Genomic DNA, 13,113 nt, shown 5'->3' with positions numbered 1-13,113 from the left:
AGTGTACAATGACTGTGACCTTTAAGCCATACTTCCAAGAGGGTATTTACTTTTTAACAAAGAGCAGAAGAGGATTGTAAGCTCCAGAACAAGGTCTACATCCAGCTTCTTTATCATTGGCATCCTTCCTTCCTCATACCATACCAAGTATTTAATCAGTCTTGGATCAAACCTTACTGAATGAATGAACGAAATTATGCTAGTGGACACAATACCTGTGCTATCTTCTATTTAAACGTTAGCACTTGCTAGGATATGGAGACGAAACTTGTTTCCATGACTGCTCTAAAACAAACAAGACCTTCGAAATAAGGCATACTGAAGGTAACCATCACTCTCGTGTTATCTTCGTTTTCAAATTACATTTTAAAACATCAGTTTAATTACTCTAGTGATGATAAGTCTTTCCTAAGAAAGGGAGAATATGAGTACAGAAGGGCTCATCACTAAAGCCTTGTCATTCGCTAAGTCTTAACAAATACCGTGCAAACTCAGGTTCATAATCTGGGGTCAATGGAGGGCTTCAGTGTGGTTTGTGGGCCTCATAAAATTTTAAACAAAATTTTATGTTTATGTATATGTGAATTAATATTTTTTTGTGTGTGAACTAATATTTTAAAGGAGTGAGTGTGATCAATGAAGGTCTAGAATCCACTGCTTTAAGAAATGGCTCCAGCCATTATATCTTGTTAATGTACAAGTTTTTTCACTGGTGTCTTTCTTTGGTGTCATTGTCTTAAATAATTCATCTTTTTACCCAGCCAAGTGATTACTGTATTAGTTTCCTATTGCTGCTCTAACAAATTACCATACACTTGATTGCTTAAAATAATACAAATTTATTATATAACAGTTTTGGTACTCAGAAGACTGAAATCGGTTTCAGTGAGCTAATATCAAAGTGCTGGAAGAGAAGTGTTAATTCTGGAGGCCTTAGGGAAAAAATAATCCATTTCCTTGCCTCTTCCAGCTTCTAGAGGCTGCCAACAGTCCTTGGCTGGTGACTCCCTTCCATCTTCAAGGCCTGCAATAGCCCTTTGAGACTGTCTCGCTTCAAATCCATCTGACACTGACTCCTTTGCTTCCCTCTTGCACATTTAAAGGATCCTTATGGATACACTGGGCCCACCCAGAAGATCCACGATGATTTCTCCACCCCAAAGTCAGCGGACAGCAGCCTTAATTCCACCTGCCGTTGTAAGTCTTCCTTGCCATGTAATGTAACATATTCACAGGCTCCAGAGGTTAAGATATGGGCATCTTGCCAGTATTGTGCCTACCACAGTTACTTACCACATTCCTTGAGCACATACTTCTATTAAGAGGTTTTATAAGGGGAGCACCTAGGTGACTCAATCAGTTATCCACCTTCAGCTTGAGTCATGTTCTCAGGGGTACTGAGATGGAGCCCTGTGTCGGGCTCCCTGCTCAGTGGAGAGTCTGCTTCTCCCTCTGCCCTCTGCACTGCTTATGCTCTCTCTCTTGTGTGCGCTCTCTCTCAAATAAATAATCTTTTTTTTTAAAAAAGAGATTTTGTAAGGGATTTTGAAGACACTATGTGTTTGACTTGATGCTTACTCTTTGGGAGGCAATAAATAAGTATGATGATAATCACTGCCATTTGTTAAGCATTTATTATATGCCAGGCTCCTTTCTGAACACATTATATGGCTTACTTAATCCTGTAACCGCTGACAGAGTTTGGTAATTTATTCCCATCGTTTTAGAGAAAAGGAAATTAAGGCACAAAGAGATGATGTTTCTTGCCCAGGTCATACAACAAGTGTGGTGACAGGAGGAGGGTCTGGAACTTAAGCTCTGAATCTCCGTGATTCATTTGTTCTTCTTAAATGTAATATTGAGAAAAATTAAAGAAAAAAGTGCATTAACTGGGGGTAAATAAAAACAATATAAATTGTAGAAATAATGAAAACCTTCAAGCAAAAAAGGACAATGAAACTCAAGACTGTATTACTGACATAAAGACAATTCATTGAAAATAATCAATGAATAGTCATTGTCATCCCTGTTCCTTTAAAATAATGTCTGTCATAAAAATACCTGAAGTTTTCATAGGGTGCATAAATAACAGTTTAGAAAGAAGCCTGCAAAATTTAATGGCATCCGCATTCAACGGACATTCGACAAGTCTAAAATATGTGAGTGCACACCAAGGGGACACGCAGTCAGCTCCGACAGAAAGGAATGGCCTCAGTCAAACCCCAACACTTTGAAAAAGATGTGCTCTGTTCTCAGATGGAAATAAATATCAGGTCACTTATGTCGTTTGTAGGTTTGAAACTACCAGAATGAAATTAAGCCTGCAAAATTTAAGGATGACTGCTTCTTAGACATGGAAATTGTATCTGTTGAATGTAACACTACAGGGAAAAAAAGAAGAAGAAGAAGAAGAGCTAGGGTATATTGTTTCTCAAAGGGAGAAGGCAGCTGTGAGTCTGGGAGAATGATTTAGGAAGGCTTCCTGGCCGTACACATAAAAGGATGAGAAGAAATCTGACCAGATGAGAATAAGAGCTGGCCACTCAACTAGAGAGAAGGTTAAGGAAATACAAAGGAATGATGTTCTTTTTAAAAGTAGCTTTTAAAGAAAGACTGGAAGAAAGGTAAGAAAAGAGAAATTCCTATTTTAAAGTCCCATCTCACTCTAATTCTATAAAAATGACAAGGTCCTGAATCTATTCTCTCCCAATGACATCCTCATAAAATGTCCTAGGTTTACAAATCTGCTTTAAAAACCCAAAGATAAACCTCCTCACTGGCCTCTCTCAGCTGCAGTTGGGGGGGGAGGGGGCTCAGTAGTCCAAGTGTGCCTTTTCTGCTCCAAGCAATCACCAGTATTATATGATTCAGCAACAAAGACATTGGCGGGGCGGGGGGGGGGGGGGGGTGTGGAATTTTGCCACTGTTTGTGTAAGGAAAAATGGTTTATGCTTCAAATGATTGACTAATATTATTAGTAATAAAAATAAATACTTAAACTATAATAACCTGAAGACATACAATGAGGAATTCAATTACTAAGATGATCTCTGCATATAGGAATCATGATCACACACCATGATAAAAGGTGAACAATAAGCAACATACAACCAAAAAAGGAAATGCTGTTAAATTTAACTAAAAATGCATAATGTTCAAGAACCAGCTTACATCTCCCTTATACCCTGTAACCAATAATCTAAAGTGCTAATGATAGTATCTGGGCTATAATTTGGTCCCCAAAGAAACATCGAAAAGGCTAAAGTAAATAAGTCAGAAAACATCCACCCCCAAAAGTGCAGCAACGATTGTTTTTGGGTTTTTTTTCCCCATATTTCCATAGCAGTGTCCCTATGCTGTCTTTGTACTTGGCTGAGAACAATATATTTTTACTAAGGAGATATCTCTTTGTTTTTGTTGCTTAACATCCTCATTAATGACTCTGAGAGAATTTCATGTTAACACCAAATGGTAATGAGAAAAGAGAACTGCAGAGAATATCTTCAAAGCTAGACTCCAAAATCAAAGTAATTTTGGCAGACTGACTAAATTCAGTACATCAGAGGAGGAAAACAAATGGCACAGCTAGAGCATGGGGATGGGCTGGCTCTGAGGAATGCTGAAAAGATACCTAAATAATATTGCCCTTTTCAGAGAAAGATTGCACCACTGAACACCCTCCTCCCTGCAAAGCACACACCTTTTCTCCTACTGGTGATGCATTTTTGCCAATTTAACCCTACTCTCCTCCAGTTCTTCCACTAACACATAGCTTGTTTGCCGTAGCCTCAGAACATGGTAACGATACTTAAATAGCAGACCAAGGGCTCACTTCACACGGGCTCCATGTACAAACAACAGTGAGCTGAAACTGAGCCAGTAGATCCACACTGAAGGACAAAATAACGCCCCCCAAAGCAAGCAGTATTGTGTCAGACACATGCAATATAGCTTGGATCAGTTACAGGTCCTCCTGCCAGGCTCACTGCAAAGCAAATGGTTTATCAATTCCTGGCTGTGTGATCCCAGGCCAGATATCTAACCTGCTGAGCCTCACTGCCCCTCATCTGCACAATGGGCATAGTAAAATCACTAGCTGGCCTCACAAGGCGTTCCAAGATGCAAGCTGATTATACACCTTAATGTACTTTTAACGGGTAAATATTATCAGAGTACAATGTCCAGTTCTAGGTAAAAGAAATATCATTACAAGGAACTGAAAAGCTTTCATAGATAAGTCACACACACACACTCACACACACACATACACACACACACACACACAAAGAAATTCCAAGGTTTGGGAATGTAAAAAGGTATGGATTTCATCCTGGTGGGGAGTGAGGGAGGAGAGACAAAAACTGGGCTATTTGATAATCTTTAAATACACAAACAGCTTTCATTGAGTGGCTGAAACAAAACAACCCAACTAAAGGTTTTTTTGTTTTTTTTTTTTTAGATTTTTTTAAAGAGGAACCAGGTTTACATTGTATCATGAAAGATTTAAGCAAGTTGCCTTTACAAAAAATTTTTGTTGCTAAGAGTCAGAATACAAGGAGGCAATATAATCTTCATCCCCAGAAATCTTTACCTACTCAAAAAATACTATTCTGAGGCAACAAAAAATTATCCCAGAAAATAAATGAATTCAGATCACCTTCTAAAGCAAAGGCAGCACATTTTCTCTGTAAAGGACCAGAGAATAAATATTTTAGGCTTTGTTGGCCTTATCGTCACTGTCACAAATACTCAGCCCTGCTGGTATATGTGAAAGCAGCCTTAGACAATACTTAAGCTCATGGATGTGGCTGGGTTCCAGTAAAACTGTATTTACAACAACAGGTGGCAGGCTGGATTGGGCCAGGAGGCTTTCATTTTCCAATCCCTCAGCTAAAGGTTCCTTCCAGTATTAGGAGTCTATAATCTATAAAACACAGCTGTAGCAAATGGTGACAATCAAGCCAAATTAAAAAAATACCATCATACTTACTCTTGTAGCTATGTGCTAAAGTGGCTGTCATTTTTCCTATCTAGATCTTGGGAATATGATTAATTGATCTTCATCATCAGCTAAGATAATATATCATCAGTGATTTTTTTCCTTCTTAGCAAAACATAAAATGTTTACATATGTTTATGGCTGTAATATCCAGACTTTGTCATCCAAGTGTATAATATTTCAGTCTGGTACACTAGGAAGCATATGCCACATGCTTGGCTTCTTCATCTTGCCTGCCCTATTGGAAGTATTTTTAGATAAGGTAAAGACATGTGTGGGAAGATACTACCTTTGTCCTTTCTCTATGTGTTACTCTTTCATCTCAATCTTCTTCCTCATTGCACCGGATGCTTGCAAAGAAGACAGAAATAGCACTCTCAGCCCAGGGAAGAGGTCAAGAGTGGACAGGAGTTGATTCAACAGGCTAGGGAGCCTAGGAGCTCTAAGGGTTAAAGCTGGATATTAATTCCATCCTTGAGTTCATGGGCCAGAAAGCAAAGCACGTCACTCTGCTTGCAAATCAGGCCAAACTGGAACAGAGTGGGAGCAAACGGAAGAGAGGGCGTGAAATGAGAGTGCAGGAAGGAGAATGGGGCTCCAGTGCCAGAGGCTCAATCACCTGGCACCTTGCCCTGGCATGTGTGGGTGGACTGGCCTCCTAGAAACCTGGGGTCACAGGAGACAACCCCCTTTCCTACTGTGCCTGCAGCCAACTCATCTTGGACTTTGATCACATCAAATCCTCTAGCTTGATGTATTTATTTCCTAGTATTGCCCAATGGGAAGATTGGGTTTTTTAATCTAACAGGTGAAATGAATCAAATATTGTTGGCCTTGTGTTTCTAAAGGTATAACACACACATATACATATGTACATCTATATATGTAGTTTTGTGTGTATATATATGTTTCTTAAGGCAGCTTCTCTGTGAATTAGAAACAATGATTTGTAGGGGCACATAGGTGGCTCAGTCATTTAAGTGTCCAACTCTTGATTTTGGCTCAGGTCATGATCTCAGGGTTGTGAGATCAAGCCCCGCATTGGGCTCACACTTGGGGCAGAATCTGTTTGCCCCTCTCTACTCCCACATCCCCATGTGTGCATGCTATCTCTCTCTCTCTCTCTCTCTCAAATAAATAAATAATAAATACATAAATACATAAATAAATATCTTTTTTAAAAAAAGGAAAAAAGAAACAAGGACTGGTAGGTACTCTGATCTTAAAGAACCTGATACTATGTTTGGCACTTAGAATATATTCAGGGCTGAGAATTTAATCTGTTGTTCAACCCAAGGCCTCAAACCCAACAGTCAGTTTGGTAAGCGCCAGCATCCACAGGCAAAGAAAGGTTTTGCAGCCTTGATGTATTAGTGGGAATACACAGTATAAAACAAAGAAGTTTTTTTGAAAAACTTTTGAACTCTGAAGTTCTTTTGAACTTGGACTATAGATTCTAGGCTTGTATCACTTAGCATTATTTCTTTTGCAAATGACAGATGACAGAAACCCCAGTTCCAGTGGACTTAAACTAAAGGGAAAAAAGCTGTAGTAGCTCAAAGGTCAGGGGTCAGGCTTCAGCTGCTACTGGATTCAAGTTCAGAAACCATGAATCGGGACACAGGGTCCCATTTCTCAGCTCTGCCCCAACAGAGGTGCAGTCCATCCCAGGTCCCAGGTGGATGACAGCTAAATGACCACAGTTTCAATCCAGCAAGTGAAAGCCAGAGTAAATAACTACTAGTTCCGGTTGGGTCCTGTGCCCCTTCTAGCCCAGGCCTGGAAGCTCTTCTCAGTAAAGCTGGACTCAGGTAACCCTCAGAAGCTCTGGACTTATATGGACTGAAGTGGTTAGGAAAAAGTGGGCACCCATAAGAAAGCTGGGGGGCTTTTGCCATGAGGAGGTGTAATGCTGGACAGGAGATAACCCTTACCAAAAAGCTCAATGCTTCTATTCCTTGAAACAAAGAACAACTTAATGGAGTTCGGGTGGCTAATGACAGAAAGAAGATCACTGAGTTGGGAAAGTGACTGCAAGTCCAAAAGAATGAAAATGGAAAAGTTTATGGTTTTATGTGGGCTACAGTGCTCAGTAGGGCATGGAGACATTTCTTCAAGAAGCTTCCTGCTGCCAGTGGGATGCTGTTATAGAGGGAGCTAGTAGGGAAACAAGACCCACTAACTCTGCCAAAACAGCTGTAGTCTGTGGTAAAGCTGAGGTGGCATAGTTCCAGAATATTCTAACAAAATGACATCATCGTGTCACATCTTACCATAGATCTAATGACCTGAGATAGGGGAACTCCTATCATTCCTTTCAAAAGCACAAAATGATAGAAAATGCCCATATGTACACATTACAACTTGCTTCTGAAAACACGAATGCCCTCTATGTATTTCACAGCTTTGGACAGGCTTACTCCTCCATTTTGCAGATGGGAAAATTAAAGACCAACTTAAATTCATTTTAGGGGGAACAAAGAGAAAAAGTAGATCATCCAAATCCATTTTCTAACCTTACAATAAAACTATCTTCTTCATGTTAATTATCTGGACATATCTTGAGAAAGTTAGAAGTAATAAAAAAGTTAAAAGTAATATTAAGATCCCCAGGATAATTCCAGAAAAAACCTGAAAATTCATACCATAGGTAAACCGGTATGAATTTGATTCTGACTTGCATATGTTGATATTTTTACTTTAATGGTATAAACTGGGCTATTGTTTAACTCACTACTTTGCTTTGCTTATGAACATATAAAACATTTTAGCCAAGATCTTCAAAATCACAGACCCAAGCTGATGCTCTGCGTCACTGTGCACGGTAAATAAACAGGATAAAGCTCTGTAAAGTTTCCAAGGAGAAACTAAGATAGTAACTGTGTTCATGTCAGGAAATAGTGTCTATTTTTCTTTTTTTTTTTTTAATTACATGAAAAGTGCTTCTTTTCTAGCTGACTATAAAAATCAGTGACTCATGTCTGTGTTTTCATGTCACCACACTCTGTGGGCTGGTCTATCCTAGACTTACCTAGCTTACATCATGGAAGTTTCCAGAAAGTCTAAATACTTTAAGACTTTAATTCATTTTTCCCTACTCATAATAATAGATTTCTGAAAGATCATTTTGAAATGTTAAATTTCCCTTCATTTTTCAAAGCATTTGTAACACTACAGGCAATCAACCGAAAAAAGACAGCTCATTGTTCTATGTTTTTTCCCCACAGAGAATTTATGTCTCAAAAGATATTTTTTTAAAAAGGAAGGTTATTTAATATGTCTCTTCAGCCAACCCAGAAACTGCTATAAATTCAAAATTCATTCTTGTACAATGTTCTTAATTATAAGATAAGTAATCTTTCTGTGTTAGTTTAATTCCGCCCTATTTATCTTCTCAAGTGGAATGACACATTGCAAATACCATTTGGGGAGTTTTATTAATAAAGGCCTAATCCCATGGCTTGTAGGACATGTCTCAGAATAATGTTTTAACTACAGTAAAGCTCAGTGACTGTAACACCCACTCAATAATTATAACTGTCCCCCATGTGAGGTAAGTTGCCTTTTCCTGTGTGATTAGTGGTGATGCCTCAAAATGGGTCTCAAAGAGCTCATAACAGATGATGAGCTTCAGTCTCCTTCTACCTTAGAGAAGTAGTGAGATTACCAGCTTTGCTGTACTTCTAGATTTTCTACATCATGGAAAATCAAGATAGAAACCAAAAGGAATGCTAATCCTATAGACTCTAATTCAGTTTTACAAAGAGAATCTTTGGAAGTATTGCTCTAAACATATGTGTACATAGCTCCATACAGATGGACAATCAGAAGGTACACACACACACACACACACAAAATTTCTCATATATTGGTTTTATTGACTTACCTGCAACTTAATCATAATATACAATATTGTCTTTTTTAGATCTCATATGTACATAAAAAGTCCAGCAACTACTTTACAATAAAGTTTCCATATTTGATAGCTAACATATCTTTCCAGCTAACCCACTATGCCCAGATATAACAGGACAATATTATAATTAGGCTGTGTTTTCGCCCTCTTGATTTAGACAAATCTTGGATTAATTTAAATAATTCATGAAGCATTTGATGGCAATCAGGAAAGAAGATCGAGTTCTTATTCCTTCTGTTTGAAATCTATAAGGAATTTGAAAGGGTCCAGTTTCTGAGTTTCAGAGCTCTGGCTTTAGCAATTCCCTGCAACTAAAAGCAATCTTGCTGTGATTGAAAATGGAGGTGTCAACTCAGGCAGGCTACAAATTGCCAACAGAGGGAATAGCCATTTTAAATTACTTCCAAAGCCCAAATAAATTCTCCTGAATGGAAATCTGCCTTTATCCTTATTTTCTATCTCCAGGAGATGATATGTGTTTTACTCATTATGAATCATACTCTCCATCCCTTTCTACTGAGGCAAAGGAGAATGAACAAAATGTACTTATAAACTAAACTGCATTGGGTTCTGCTTATGACAGAAGACGTATAACAATATGATTATCATATGAAAAATATGACTTATCATATAAAAAACATACCTTACATTTGAATAGCATTTTACCAACCATACGATTATGTTAAACATAAAAATGAAAATATGTGGAAAATGCTTTGTTGACTTTAAATCTCCACATGGATTAGCTCTTACAGACATGCCAATTGCTCCTCACAATAATCTTTTTGGTAAACAGAGAGGATATAATATTCCATTGTTTCTCAGATACTTAAAAACTGGTACAGAGATATTAAGTGATTAGGGTCACACCTTAACAACAGAAATGGTTTCTGACTTTGTCTCCTGGGATCTCTCCTTAAGCAACACAGGGTTTTTAAAAACAAACCATTTGTACATTCAACAAACATAGAAAAAGTGTTTGCATTGTGAGGTCTGTTCTCATCCTAACTTAGTTATGTTTATCAGTTGTGTAAGTAACTTAGTTAAAATTTAGTAGTATCTGATGATGGCCTAAAAATCTATCCCTTTGCAGTTACATTTACTGTGTTCACATGTAATATCACTTTATCAGAAATTGTTCCATAATTTTTCATAATTGGAACATTTCTGGGGGGGAAAATTAAGTTAATGATTAAGAAGGAAGGCCTTCTTAATTGGGAGAGCAGTTCCACCTAATTGTTCCTCTTTCAGAAAGTGGCCTTAGGATGATCTAACTTCAGAATATCCTTTGGGACTGTCTCTCCTGTCATGTTTGTTTGCTACTTCTGCTACTGCCATGGTTTTAACATTGGTCAAATGTAATTACTTTTCACTTGATGAAAAGCTTCCTGTTCTTGAAATAGAAAAGCACTGGATATTACTGCTTGTAGAGTTTTAGAGAACCAAGTCAACAAGAAATGGGACATGGGAGTGGTGTAGACATATCACAACTAAAATTTTCATATACTGTTGGGTAGAAGTATTAACTGGTAAAACTACTCTTGAATACTGTTTGGCAGTATCTTGTAGAGCTCAATATATATGCACTCCCATGACCCACTAACTCCACTTACAGGCATATACATAATAGATAATGTATGTATATGCATACCAAAATATTCATAGCATTATTTTTTCATAGTAAGCCCAAATTGGGAATGACCCAAGTCTATCATTAGCAGAAAATGTAAGTAATAGGAGCACCTGGGTGGCTCAGCAGGTTAAGTGTCTGTCTTCAGCTCAGGTCATGATCTCAGGGTCCTGGTATCCAGCCCCGAGTTGGGCTCCCTGCTCAGTGGGGAGTCTGCTTCTCCCTCTGTCCCTCTCCCCCCATTCATGCTCTCTCTCTCTGTCTGAAATAAATAAAACCTTTTTTTTAAAAAAGAAAAGAAAATGTAAGTATATAGAGATTGCAATATTCCAGAATAGTGAAAAAGAATGAACCATGGGTAGGTACAGTATATAGATGAATCTCAAGATATAATGTTGAGTGAAAGAATCTCAATACAAAAGAGTGTATAAGTGATTACTGTATGATGCTATGCATATAAAATTCAAAAATAGATGCAAATTCATCTATGACAAGAAAGAATAGCAGTTAATTTGGGGACTAGTAGTAATGACAACTCAGTGTTTCTTTGGAAGCCTAAGTAGATTGTCTATATCTATCTGGATAATGAGAATGCTGTGGGCCTTGGATTTGTCTATTTCTCCTTTGAGTTCTGCCAATGTTTGCTTTATATAGTTTTAAAATATATCAGTATGTGCCTATAGATTTAGGATTGTTATAATTTCCCTTTGTCATTTAAAAAATGTCCCTCCTGTCTCTCATAATAATTCTTGCCTTATAATCTACTTAGAGGAGTGCCTGGCTGGCTCAGGCAGAAGAGCAAGTGACTTTTGATCTCAGGGTCATGAGTTTGAGCCCCATGTTGGGTGTAGAGATTACTAAAAAAAAAAAAGCTACAAAAAAAAATAAATCAAATTTACTTTGATATTAACATGTTGATATAAGCTTTCTTTTGGTTAGTTTTTGGCTAGCATATGTATCTCTAACCTTTTTTTTTCAACCCTTCTGTGTCCCTACAAAATGCCTTAAAATTTAAACCTACTACAGTTGGTTTTCTTTATCCCTTCTGACATTCTTTATCTTTTCATTGGAATGTTGAAAACATTTATATTTAATGTAATTATTAATATGGTTGCTTTTGAATCTACTATCTTGCAATTTGTTTTCCATCTATTCTTTGCTCTTGCATTCTTTTTCAGTTCCTTTCAAATTAATCAAATGGTTTCAAAATTTTTTCTCTTCCTTATAAGCATTTTAGTTCTACCGTTTTTAAATTATCATTTTAATTGTTACTGTAAACATTACAAATTGCATCCTTGGTTTATTTTGGTCTTCTTTAAATTTGTAATTTTACCTTTTCCTAAGCAGTGCAAGAACTTTATAGCAGTTTAACTTCAATTTACCCTTGCCATCTTTTGTGTTATTATTTTACTTTTACAGATGTTATAAATACCACAAAAATTGTAAAAAAAAAAACACAAAAATTTTTATTGTTATTGTTGCTATAAACCATATTTATTCATACTCATCCATCTATTTGCCATTTCTGGAGGTCTTTTTCCTTCCTGCAATTATGTTTTCCTATTTGAGACAATTTCCTTTTACCTGAAGACATTTTCTTTCTTTCTTTTCTTTCATTTTCATTTATCTTTATTATAACAATCATAAGTATTTTGAGACCCATTTCTAGTAACTTCAACATCTGGTTCATCTCCAGGTCTATTTTTATGCCTGCTTTATTATTGGTCACCTTTATGTTTCTTCACAGTTGAAATAACCTTATGATATACAACATAGATGTAATACTATGTAAACTGCATTATGTCATTTTTCTCTATGGAAGGCTGAGTTTTGTATGTTCAGATGTCAAATAATCTGTGGGTCACCGTGATCCTATCAAGGCATGAGTAAAATCCTTATTCCCAAGGACTCCCCACCTCAACACACACACACACACACACACACACACACACACACACACCAGCCTTCTAGAGCCTCAGATGAATGCTGAGAGTACTCCTCATCCAGGTCTGGCCACTCTCCCTGAGCCCAAACTCCTACATCTCTCTAATACCAACAGCCTTCGAAATCTTTAGCCTTTTCACCAGCCTTCTCTCTGTCAAACTTTCCCGATTTCACTCTGCAACATGCAGTTTATGGGGTGGCCAAAGAGCCTAAAGAGATGTTCATATAGATTTAGGGCTTCTCTTCTATAGCTCCTTCCTCTCTGGGACTTTGACCCTCAAATCCTTAATGCCTGACCTTTGTTTCCTCTGCCTAGAGATAGGAGTTCTATTTGGGTTCTATTTTCCTGGACCTTGGTTTGAAAAATGCTCTCAAAGGAAAGCCAGTGTGCATGTGGGATCTCCTAGGGAACTCTCCTACCTTGCACTCAATTAATTCTATTTCTGTATTGGTTGTCATCCAATGCTTGAAAGAGTTGTTTATATTCATCTTTTACAGTTTTTTTATAACTGAAGGATAAGTCCAATGCCAGTTACACCATTGTTTCCAGGACTTCCAAAGTGGAAATTCTTTAAATGTTTGTGTATAGATCATATAATACTATTGATACAATTCTCTATTTTT

At 37.4% G+C, this 13,113-nt stretch overlaps 1 protein-coding gene across 1 annotated transcript in view; it reads right to left on the bottom strand.

The window, feature by feature from the left end:
- The window catches only part of CHN2 (chimerin 2), a 295,899-nt gene that overhangs the window by 257,429 nt on the left and 25,357 nt on the right, over positions 1 to 13,113 (bottom strand). The gene's annotated exons all lie outside the window — the stretch shown is intronic.

The sequence above is a fragment of the Canis lupus genome, chromosome 14 (genome assembly GCF_003254725.2).
Source record: "Canis lupus dingo isolate Sandy chromosome 14, ASM325472v2, whole genome shotgun sequence".
Classification (NCBI taxonomy): domain Eukaryota; kingdom Metazoa; phylum Chordata; class Mammalia; order Carnivora; family Canidae; genus Canis; species Canis lupus.
Note: the sequence above shows the minus strand (reverse complement) of the source record. Positions and strands in the feature narration are given on the sequence as shown.